Source organism: Kryptolebias marmoratus, linkage group LG5, assembly GCF_001649575.2.
Source record: "Kryptolebias marmoratus isolate JLee-2015 linkage group LG5, ASM164957v2, whole genome shotgun sequence".
Lineage (NCBI taxonomy): Eukaryota > Metazoa > Chordata > Actinopteri > Cyprinodontiformes > Rivulidae > Kryptolebias > Kryptolebias marmoratus.
In genome coordinates, this window is record NC_051434.1 from 18,780,760 (window position 1) to 18,793,828 (window position 13,069).

General features: G+C 38.3%; 1 protein-coding gene across 1 annotated transcript in view; it reads right to left on the minus strand.

Annotated features, from left to right (window-relative positions):
• ctdp1 (CTD (carboxy-terminal domain, RNA polymerase II, polypeptide A) phosphatase, subunit 1) overlaps positions 1-13,069 on the minus strand; it is a 79,113-nt gene that overhangs the window by 22,561 nt on the left and 43,483 nt on the right. The window lies entirely within an intron of this gene.

The window sequence follows — 13,069 nt, forward strand, 5'->3', positions numbered from 1 at the left end:
AGCAGCAACTCGAGCACATTGCTGCCCCCTATATGTCAAGAGGACAAATAACACCTTTTTTGTTTAAATTGCCAACCTGCCACAGTGGCGTGTGTGTTGATCAAATTCACCCGCCACTTCAAATATTTACCCGCATTTGGCCGGTGGTGGGTGCTAATTTCCACCCCTGGACTGTAAAAGGTAAACTTCACAGAAAAGTGTTGAATTTCTCATAAAAAAGTTGTGACATCACCACACCAGCAAAAAGCAATGAATTACCCTACACATGGGTTTGTGATATTTGTTGCAACCTAAATGTAATCCTTTACCTCTGAGTCATTGAGCTGTGTTCTAAACATCAAATAAGAACTATTTAGAAACTTCTTAAAATTTCTAACAGATCAGTAAACGTACTGTAGACATTTTATTAAAGAAATAGATCAGTGCCCTTGAGAGCGTGACAGGCCATACAACATATTTCTAAATGTGTAAAGTAATCATTAATGCTTGAACGCTGTAATATTTCATTTAAACAAGCTACTTTATAAATACCTCTAAGTCAGCATAGATACTGTTTGAAAAATTCCCCCGAGGCATCCAATACTGTGCCATATTTCTTCGGCTGTTTGACATTAGCAGCCCATTGAAGAAGCTCGTTTCTATTATTTGCCTCCAGTATATTATCATGGCACCAAATTCATCCACTAAGAAAAATGAACGTGGTCAACACATGAAGCTCTTCCCAGAGTGGCTTTTGCTCACAAAAATGCACGTTACTTACAAGCTGCTTCAAATTTTAACTTGCGCTGCATTACTTAGTTCAAATTCAGCAGCACACAAAGTTGCAGAGGCTGTAGAGCAAGAGCAGTATGCACGCTTAGACCAGACCAAGAGTTGTTACTGGTAATTAAAATACATTTTAAGCAAACTGTTGAATAATATAGATGTCTCGTTTTAGAGTAGGAGCTGAAACTGCTGAGGAAATAACCAGATGGTTAGGTGAGGACGTGAAGAAAATGGAGAGCCGTGTAAGGAGCACAGTAACGCGCTTTTAACACAGCATGAGTACATACAATATAGTTTGTTGTGTAGATATTATTCTCAAACAAAGGCCTATTTTTTGTCATAGCAGAAAAGATAGAGAAGAAAGACACAGCTTGTTGTTTTTTATGAGTTTACTACAATGAAATGTCGAGCAGAAAATTCAAAGGATGAGTCAGATCCAAGTGGCAGAAAAATATCTAACCTAAGATCGTAAGACAATACCCTTTAAACCCTCCTGAACCCCTCATAACTGAAGAGAGGAGGAGAAGCCATTGTAACTTCGGGTCAATTTAACCCAAAGGCCACATGAGGGCTAAACAAAGCTCATCAGAAGAAAGGACAAGGTCGCCAACAGTTTCGTTTTGGCTGGAAGGCTGTAATACTTGAAAGACAGATGACCTGATATCAAACTATGAGCATACTGGGCATACTTTACACATGCCAATTCTGTTATACCTAATGAGGACATCTCAGAGAACCTGTCACTGAATCTTATTTTCCTTAACACCCATCTCACTAGAAATTGAGTTCCAATCCAGTGACCGGATTGACACTGTTCCTAACAAATGAAAAGTTGCCAGGTAACTTGAAGGTACACGCTGTATGGGATCCCATGGGGGAAAAAACAGAAGGAAGAGTGGCTGGCCAGGAAACCTTGTTACTACTTAAAGTCAAGAAAATAGAGGAGCGAGAAGATCTTGACTATTTTCTCGCTCCACCGTGGCCATGGCTTAACTGACAGAGCCAATCCAACCTTGTAGTAGTGGAAACATACCTGGTTCACAATTTTCTTTTCTAATTGAAGCTAATCATTTGTTATACTGGACTGTTTACTGTCTGGTTGCTTGCCCCAGACAATTTGTACAGCCTATTGCTGAGAATGAGAAACTTATTGTTGATTTTCAGGGAATTTTCTGCACTTTAAACAGAAATCATTCAACTACACACAAAACAAATGAAAAGCTTTGCTATCCCACATGAGGGGAAACAAGTGATTCTCAGACATAAGCTTGATATTCCTTTTTCTACAACTAAAATGTAGCCTTATTTGAGGAAAAAAACATTTAGTTGTTATACAAGATAACTCAACAGTCATTTTTTGATGGGTTAAACATCTTACTGACTAATTTTCTCATAACTGTAGCATACAAAGCAATTATAACTCGGGGATTTGGGGGTTTTTGTGTTCTGCACAATCAAAAATCAAATTTTTAATGAACACACTCTAAGCAGAAGACTCTGGGAAGTTTTAGGGCCAAATTAACTTTAATAATCCCTTAGGTAGAATCTGAATCATTACAGCAGCAGAAGAAAAAAAAAAGGAAATCAAACAGCAGGAATCAAATCACACAGCTGTCATCTTGAACTAAAGAGACAACTTGCTTTATGATTGGTGGGTTTCCAAAAGGCCCGTGGAACAGCCTAAAGGTTTGTCACTGGGTTGTTAATGATCTAAGGGTAGAATAATTCACAATAATAAGATCTTATCAACATCTATCAGATTCAAAGGATCAACTTCAGAAAGCTCTGTAAGGCTTATTCCAAAACTTTCAACTTCACATTAACAGGATGGTATAAAGAAAAAAAAATATCAAGAACCAATGTAGACTATTAATCTTTAAAATATATAAAAAATGAGAAAGTCAAATAGTCACTGAAGGTGTCAAAAATCAATCAAAAAAGTTATTCAACTACTGTCAACACAGCAAGAAAAACTGTGGATGTAGATCTGTAGATAAACAAAAAGGTAACACTGTGACAGAAACATATATTTGATATAACTGTAGGTCTGGGGCAATTTACTTCTGTGTTTCCTTCATGTTTAATCGTCTCTGACTGCGGCACCCTTTTGAAACCAAAAAATATGTGCTGTCAAAAGACAGACAGGACTTTATGCTTGGCTGCACCCTCGCAGATCTGCTATGTAGTTAAGCAGAGGTCACCATTCAATCCCTCAACTCAAATGTTACAATATTCAGAGTCATCTTCTACATTGCTAACCAAACTCAATCATAACATTTACTTTGCTGATAGCAAACATTATTATACTAAGTTGAGAAGGATTACACACAATCTCATTAATTAGCTGTTGAGAGAACCACTCCAGAACAGAAAATATGAATAATTTTGTTTTTCTCCTTTTTATTTTACAACCTAAAATGCACCATGCAAGTAAGCTATAATATTTTTTACGACTGTTGTCAACACAAATAGAACTGATAAGCTAAACTGGACATGTTATCCCACCACTCAAGCATCTGTTACATTTGTTAGCAATCAATACATCAGAGTAAATAAGGGTAAAGGTCAGTCCCGATTCCTTTTTGATGTAGAGGAAGGGAGACACGGAAAGGCTTTTGGCCCTTTTCCACAGGCTCGACTCGGCCCTACTCAGCTCAACCTGGTGTGGGGTTCAGAGACTTTCCACTGGGTGGTCCCACACACTTTCAGCTCTGTTCTTAGGAGCTGCTCAGCCGGCGTTCCAAGCAAGCCGAGTGGAGCTGAAGATCTGACGTCAGCCGACTGCAGGTCATTGATTGGCCAGAGAGCAACGGCAATCACAAGAATGTGTCCTTCACAACAAACCCACCAGTTTCAGCCAGAGGGAAGGTAGACTTGACATGGTCATGGCATTTTTGGAGAAATGTGGCAGAGAATGGTGAGTGTTTTGTGACTTGATTTCAAGAATTAACCTGTTGGTGGTAAGTTTCGGGTGGCCGCACTATGACGACCCGGAAACTACCCAGACCCTGTAGAACCGAGTCACGTCGAAGCGAGTTGTGCTGAGACTGCACAATGGAAAAACAGCTTTTCTGGGTGCACAAACAGACACTTTTACCTGCACAGCTAAAACAAAGGGTAATGAATTTTGCTAGCAAAAAAACTCACAACTGTAAGTATACAGCAACTATTATAATGTCAAGTCTGATGGATTTTGATGTATGGCATTAAGTGTTGATGCTATCATCTCTTTGGCTTTTAACTGCGTATCTTCTTATGACTATTTCATAAGTTTGGAATGCTTGATAACCTGCACACCAAGGATTGTTCATTTCCACTGAGACGCCAAAAGACGTTTCTCCTCTCAGTGACTTTCGAAGCCAATATAATATTTATAACACTGTGTTAAAAAAAAAAGGCATGCCGTTTTACCGCATCAATATTGCTACTTACACAGGAGGTAAATCAGCTTCTTTGGTGCACAGATGTGGAATCAAGGTGAAACATGTTCCTTTTATTGTGCATCCCAACTCTCACACTTGGAAGCAGTCGACCAGTAGAGGAAAACACCAGCTCATGGACTTTATCATCATTTGCAACATCCATTGGAATAGGTCTGGACCTCTAAATACCATGAAAGCACATCTTGATGAAACAATAAGATGTGCACTGAATCTGCATGCTGATAAAAATGTAACATTTCAATGCCTTCAAACTGAAGGTCTTTTTTTTTTTTGTTTGTTTTTGTTCTGACAAGCTGAGGGTTGCAGATGATCCATTTTCCTTTTTTACATAAACACTTTTAAAGGCTAACAAAAATAAAACCTGAAATGAGTGTGAGTGGACAAGTGCAAAGGACAAGGTTATTAGCTTATTCCCATCTTCAGAGACTACTGTTCTATATTGGCCATAAAGACACAAGCAGACACAACAAGCTCTAATCCAGCCATTGTGCCAAACTGAGGTTAAAAAGATATCCAAATATGAGCGTTCCAGCAGAAGACACATTTCAAATTTCACACTTTGCTGTCAGACAACCTAAATGGAAAACTCTACAACCGACTTGTCTCGTCTACTCCCTCCATCTTGACGATGTTATAGCAACATGCTCACTCAAGCTGACAAGTTTCACACTTTCATTTTCACACGGAAATAAATACTCTCTAGAGATACACGGCGCAGGAAAAAGAAGAGGCGAGGCACGTAAACGAATCAACATCACCCAAAGAGACAGGAAATTAAAAGCGAGGAGAACTGATAAGAGCATGTGTCAGTACAGCGAATGGGCCTGATTGCTCTACAGTCATGACAGAAAAAGGTTTGATGTAATAAATTCATCAGGCAACAAAAACAACAACAAAAAAAAAAGTGTTGGATGAAAAAAGGTTAGGGTGAGAGACAAAGAAATTACCCAAGGCTTCAGGAATTTTTAAAGAAGAACGAACGTAATATAGTTTAAACCTCAGCTTTTCACGTCAAACGTAATTCTGAAAGTTCAATTTGTTTGGAAACTGTCGTTACAAACTTAAATAAAATAAAACTAGTCGACTGGAACATTGTAAGAAGCAATAAGGTCACACAGTACAAGATGCTACAACAATCATAGACCAACAAGACTCCACAGAATGATTTTTATGCAGGATAGAAAGGCTATATAAAGAATCACACTGTCATTTGGGGTAATTTTGCAACAAAAGCCGGAGATGGTGATTTGTCTAATATCCAGTAGTTGTGGGTCTTTGCTGACTGCTGTGCGCAAGCTATAAAATATCCATATCTACTAAATGTCCCCTAGGGTCTCATTCTTTAAATTACAGATCTTATTTTAAATATGCTTAATAGACCAGGTGCATTTAGCAGAAAAAAACAACAAAGCAAAAACAATGAGTGGGCAATATATCAAATGTGTTTCAGCATCGTTTCTAGTGCAATTTCTTAAATGATGAAAGAGTTGATGGTGAGAAAATACAACTCATAGCCATCAAATTTTTTTTGGCTTTCTGAAAGCTACCGCTTGCGTGTTAATGTTACAAAAGATGGAAAAATGTTCAATGGATATGGTACGCAAAAAACTCAGGTGGCTGTGGGCGCTGCTGGACTCAAAGACCTTTAGCCACAGTAACATTTACCAGACAAAATGCCTGTCAAAGTTGGTGCTCCCATATATTAAGAATAAGTTGTTATTGGGGGAAAAAAGGTCAGAGATGGACTTCTTGTTAATTATTGCCGTCATCATTGTAATTTGTTGGCTGTGTTAACAGTTTTTTTGGTGATTCCCCACACTCATCCTACTCACAATATGCTTTATGTTTTAAACCCAAGTAACCTCCAAAGACTGATCTCAGAGAGAAAATTGTAATTAGCCATGCTAAAGGTCAAGGCTACAAACCCACCTCCAAGCAGCTTCATGCTCCTGTGACCTCAGTCGCCAATATTATTAAAAAATAAAAAATTCATGAGACATTAGCTAACCTCCGAGGACATGGACGCAAGAGAAAATGCAACATCAAATTGATCAGACGGATAGTGTGGTATGGTAGAAAAAAGGGGCAGAGAAACCATCAAAAACCGCTAAGGCTGAACTCCAAGGTCAAGGTACATCACTTTATAATTGCACTATTTATTTTATTTTGATTCATAATGGTTTCCATGGAAGAAGACCCAGGAGAGCTCAAAAACTGGCCAAAACTAGAGCTTTTTGGCTTCAGTCTCATCTGTTGTATACACAGTGTATACACATATTGTATACAATGATAAAGCCCCAAACAGCCCCAAATTAGTTTTAGGTCATGCCGCTCACCCCCAAGTTAAGCAAGCTTGGGGGTGCTAAGCAATTTTGTTAACATGCTTGGGAAGATAAGAGAGCTATCCCATTTTTTAGGTCCTAATAATGAGTGTTCCCTTGTCCTGGTCTTTAGGGCCCATTGCATGTCATACATATTTCCCTGCTTCAACACACCAGATTTAAATGAATGGGTCATTACCAGGGTTCTGTTGAAGCTTAATGACCTGCTGAGGAGGTAATTCAATCGTTTTGAATAGTTGTGTTTAGTAGAGAAACATCTAACACATGCAGGAGAGTGGGCCCCAAGGACCAGGGTTGGAGAGCTCAGCTATTAGTGGCATTAATGCTGAAGAGCAGCCTGCACCTCCATGGATATAGATCGAAAGCTAACTCAGAATACTTTCATGTTGACAATAAAGGCAAGCTAGTAACAGAACTGTCGTACCAACCTTTAGCTGACAGTTCAGCATCACGTAAGATAATTTAAGGGATGGAGCTGTTCTTCACTGTTTTTTTAATAGGCGCATCTTGGGGGTGGTAACGTCTTTCAGCCTCCTACAGTTTCCCACTGAAGCCAATTTTACACAGGGCTGATAAAAAAAATCAAGAAAGAGGAACAATATCTGCAAAGACTAGTTCAGGATTTCAATAATGGGAACAGCAGTGCCTTTGCTAAAAATCAGGATGTAATTTCAATAGCGATAATTACTCTGAAGTGTTGGAAGACTCAGGTACAACGCCTGGATTGAATAAAAGTGCAGGGCAGGTAATGTTAAAATTCCCGTTGTACATCTTAGGAAATAAATCCAGTCTGATAAAGCCCTTATAGGAAAGAAGAGATCGAAGAGATCCAGTTGGATGTGTACACTACAAGAATGCACAGGAGGACAAAATAAATTGTATCAATTTAGTAGTAAACTCATAACAGGTATTAGGTGTAAATATTTATCCTGTGCATCATGATTCAGTACTCAGACTGGAGTCTTATGTCCCTGAAATAGAATGAGCACAGCCATTTTTTGGAAAGAATTTTCAAAACAGATTCAAAGTGTGCTAATAGCTATAATATTAGAGCTAATACTGTAGAATACATTATTTATTGCAACAAATCCCTTTATAAAGGCATTGTATAAATTACGATGAGCATCAGGGCTAGGATTGAGCAAAATTAGTTCACTTTTTTGTCTAACAGGAAGAAAAATCAAATAATGAACAACATGTTTCTAAAAATCAAGTTTTAAAAAGGAAGGCTTTGTCTCATCCTCTTGTATATTTAAAATATACAAGATGTGGAGTTGTTTGTTCCTGCTGTAATATTCAACAAATGTTGACCGAATGACTCCTGCTAGCAGGTAATGGCGATCAACACATCTACAAAAACTTTATACTTTGAAGTCCCCCCCCCCCTTCATATCTCACACTTTAACACTCAGCAGACTCCATCTGACAGACAGACAGCTGGGACAATCTGGTCTGAGCCAGTTGAAGATTGATTTTGATAGAGCGAGCTGAGTAAACTCATCCCTTTGCTCTGCAGTTAATTACGAGAGACAGTAATGGAAGTGTTTAAGCTTAAAGCCCATTAGTAATGAATCTGCCGTGTATCCAACTGAATTCCTAAAGGCACTCAATATTTTTGGAAGTCATTCATTTTCCAGAAAAAGAAAAATGTTCAGGGGTCCTCTGTGCAGCTGCATCAGTGCAGAAGAGGGTAAAAGATGAATGCACGTCAAAAACTATTCTGTTGAAAACTTGCATTAACACAAATCGTCAGGAATAAGAAGGCTCTTTAAAGTTTTACTTTAACCCCACTGGAGCCCTCACATAGAAAGAGGTAGAGAAATCCTTGCAACTTGGGGTCAATTTGACCTGAAGGCCACGGGAGGGTTAAAAGAAATTTTAACCATGAATTGACCATTTGCGATAAGAAATGCAACTGTTTAAAGATGTTTTTCAAAACAGATTTCTCCTAAATGTCCCCTGAAAACTAGAAGTTACAAGGATAAGAAAACTACAAAGAGGGTAAGCGAGTTTACCTCTGAATATTGGATAAGTTGTGGATAAACAGCAAATATGGCACAAAGTTTGTACTTAACTAGAACAATAGGTAACATTGCTGATTCATCATTTATGTGACATCTGCGACTGACTAATTTTTGGAGTCTATCCAATTCAAGATTTCTGGCTAATTGACATTGGCCAACACAAAAACAGTTAGAACTCAGTCAATTTTGCAAATATGGAGCTAAAATGTGGTGTGATGGTACCCGAGTCATCCCAAACACATACGCTCAGCGTGACGTAAAATATCGCATGAGATCACGCATGAAGTTATTTTCACGGTTTGACCAAAACGGCTACAACTCTGTCACTTCCCAACATAAAATTATCTCTGTCATGAAAGGCAGCAGGTGATATGCATTCCTTTAAGGAATTCTAGGCTTTACTTGCAACAGAGTTTAAATTATCCTTTGGTTTGTGGGGTAAATTAAAAAAATGCTCAGTAAAAAGCAGGATAATATTTTTTTTTATCTAATAGTAGCTTAAATTGAATGTTTTGACGGTGGTATTTTGGTGCTGTTGATTTGATGGAAAGTGGGAGACAGTATGAAAAGAATAGCACGAAGAGCTGCCACGTTTTCACTTCAGACGGAAACAAGAGGCACAGGCAGGAGTAGATTCTGAATGATGCGGAGAACAAAACGGAAACATTCACATCGCCACAGTATCTTAGCAACAGATGTGAGCCCATTTTGTACCAAATAAAAGAAAGCAGTGGATCCAGGAAAGGAGACTGACAGAATGGCAACTATTAGGTCTGCTCCTGGAACAGTGGAGGTCCAAGGAAGCCTACTCTAAATCAAAAAACAGTCTTATGGTTCTTTGTAGAAATGTTTTATTGACTCTGACGCCTTATTGGAAATAAAAACAGCCAGTTTTTTGCTTGTCAGACAGGGGAATTATAATAATATGGTCTTGCAGATAATAATAGCTGAACCTGAGATTCTTTCTTCTTCAGTTTAGAACTTAAAAACTGTGTTAATTCCTTTAAAATATGCAATAAACACAAGGTTCAGCTCTCTTTGAGTCAGATATAAAATATTCAAATCTGAGGTGTGTGTAAACAAAGGCGTTTTCTTTCAAGATGAAAAGTGAAGAGGTCATGTTTAAGATGTTCATATAATATTTCTGTTAGTGGGGAGACATCAAAAGATTTTACATGAACTCTAGAGATGGGGAGCAATTTTTGAACATTAAAAGCGTTGTTAAATGTACAAATTTGCAGAATGTGTGCAGAAGTGTATGTTTTTTTCACCAGCACCCAGTGCTGGTTATTAGTACACACTGGTACTAAAACCACAGGGTAACACACCAAGCTCTCATCAAGATGAATGTACTAAATTGTTGTTCATATTTATATTGCTTTCTCTCACGTGTAGAATTTCTTGTACAAAATGAATGTGTAACAATCAGACGATTCTGCCACTTATGGTTCAGGACTGTTTGTTTAAGGCTTACTGTCTACTCAACGTTTCTGTCAGGGAGTGAAAGACACAGGTGTGCAGTTACCACTGTCACCCTAATATTTCTTTTGATGTTGCTTATTTTACACTTGTTTTACAATTTATATACATGAAGATGTAGTCATATTTTCATTGCTTATATTTTTTTCAAATCCATGTCTGAACTAGTGGGCTGTATAGAAAAACAAGCACGAAGAGCATGTTGGTTTTTCAGGAAGCAGTAGCATTGGCACCCTTTAAATTGCTTAGAAATGTTCGAGTTTCATGTCAATTAGATTTAGAACAACCCATCTGATGTTCAATAACTGAGGTCCAAGCTAACCCTAAAGATATCACTAAAGGTAGTATCTCATTGGGCTGCAGCTGTTGGAGGCTAGTTGGAGACCTGAAATTGTAAGAAAATAGGCAAATTTTCTATTGCAGTTTCACTGAATTTTGATTGTTTGCAACTAAGTGACCAGAAAGCCAAGTTCTGAGCAGCCAGTTTGTCAAAATAACAGTGTACTTGTGAGCGCACGGCTTGCAAAGCTGTATTTTAACTTGTGCACATTATTTTGCCACTCACCTCTGCCCACGTATATGATTTAATCTACTGGAGTAGACAGCCCATATGAAACAAATAAAGGTAGGCAAATTTGGACCAGTTTATCGAACAATTATTATTTATCAACAACAAAGTTTTTAGGCCTGAAAATGTTTTCATTCAGAGTAGAGTGCATTTCTGAACATATTCAAAATTCAAGCAACAGGACTGTGAGCCTCTGCGACTCACGTGAGGAAAATGAGAACCCCCGCAAAGATTTTGAGATAAATTAAAAAATGAATGAAAAGTGAACTGTACTTATAAGGCAATTTCTAGCCAACCAGGCCACTCAAAGTGCTTTACAACAAATCTGTGCCCTCATTTCCCCATCCACACACATTCATACAGAACTCTACTACATCTCTACAAAGCTAATCTGAATAAGTCATTCTACAGAACCTATCCAGAGCTTTATTCACACACTGATGGGGCAGACGTTGGAGCCAATTAGGGGTTCAGTGACTTGCCTAGGGACACTTTGAGATTTGGCATACTGGTGAAATTGAACCTCCAACTATGTCATTGGAGAACTGAGCCACAACTGCCCCCAAAGCTGATGTCTCAATTGTGGATACTGTTCGCCAACTAGTCACCAACAGTTGCAACCTAGTAAGATACTACCTTAAAGAATAACAGAATGTAACGTCAACACATCAGATTCTTGTGAGTGGACCAGTCTTTACGATAAAAGAGTAATCAGGGATTTGCTGGGTTTTGTACAGGGGAAAATTATAAAACCCTGACACTGGTGTTCTTCTATGGATCCCAAACACCCACCTGCCAATTTGTGTCCACACCGCTTTTAGAATCAAATTTACACCTCTCCCCCGGCGTGTCAGGCTGTTTAATCGTGTGCTGCTCCCCTACATCACTGAACAGACTGGAGGTGGACTTCCAAAGGTTTCCAACAGCAAGTAAACAACACTGTGGATGGTGTATTTTAGGCTTGACTCATTAGCCGCAACTAAAGGTGCCAGACCAGGTGACAGATGAATTGACATGTCTGGATAGTCATGGATACTGAGCCACAGCAAGAAGCAACTAGAGTAAAACGGAAAAAGGTTTCAGAGTGAATGTGCTATATTTTAAGCTCTGGTAGATAGAGCAGTGAAGCCAAACTCAAGAGAGAGAATAAACAAGACTGGGGGAAAAAAAAATTGCCACGTACGAAGATAAAGGTAATTTTTATTTTGATTGAAGAATATGTGCAACCTAGCAGCTTGTATTTAGGAATTCCTTTAAATTACTTAGCAGTAGTTGGAAACATAGCAAATTCACAATTTACTCAGAAATTTGCTAAGATTTGAGACATCCTGAGACATATTCACTTGAAAATTTGTTTAAAAAGTTAGCAAAACAACAACCGATCACAGCAATGGAAGAGAGAACAAAGACATGGTCCAAATTTTCCAGGTTGACATGATTTCCAAGGGGCTGATTTCCCTGTTTCAGAGGGAACTTTCACAAATGAATGGATCAGCCACATTTACACGGTTTGGTCTTGTGCAAACCGTGCTCTGCAGTACTTAGAGCCACTATAGATTTTTAATAGGATGAATGAAACACCATGTTCTGATTGACAATTTAAGGCACTAAAACTACACAGACCACAAAGTAACTGCAGCAGAATCAGTTTCTCTTTTCGTTGGACCTTCACTGATCGATCTACTGCAGCTTAGCCAACACTGAACACACGGCAGCAAAGAAACACGCTGTAGATTCACATGTCAGAAGAAAAAAAAGTGCCGATCTTCATGAGGCTGCATCGATAACCAACGTTCGCAGCAGTGGTCTTAAACATAAATTCGGCAAGATCCGCTCAAAGAAAGCTTTTCTCAAAGCTCTAATTTGTAGATAAATGCCTGCGTTTTATGGTGGTTTGTGATCATGTAATTGTGTGTGTGTGAATACTGAACATTAACAGCTGGGTCACAGGATTTTAAATAACACAAAAAAGTTAAAAGTTTGTATATTAAAAAAAAAAAAGCACAGCTTTCCTGTAGCACCAAACTGCTGATAAAGTAGCTGCTTATGGTTGGCATCTGTGCTTCAGGAAATGGATTATCTCAATTCGTCTAGTAATTTTGATGGGTTTTTTTCTTGATATTTTACTTTTCTTTCATTCTTTTTGCTGTTTGCACACCGGCTTTAAATGTAACTACCAACAAACTGTTTTAAAAAAGCAACAGACAAAAAAGTTTTTTGTTTGTTGCTGTTTTTTAAGCAGCATAAGTGTTACAACATGGTAGGTTTAAGTTCATTTGCCTAATTTGTTACAGCTTTTCCTGACCCATGTGAAGTTGGAAACATCTCCAAAACAGCACATTTAGCAGTTTTTGACTGTTCAGGCTCAGGCAGAAGTACTAAGAAATGATTTTAAATAAAAGTGCCTATTAAAAAAATAAAAAACTTGGCAAGGTCAACTTTGAAAAC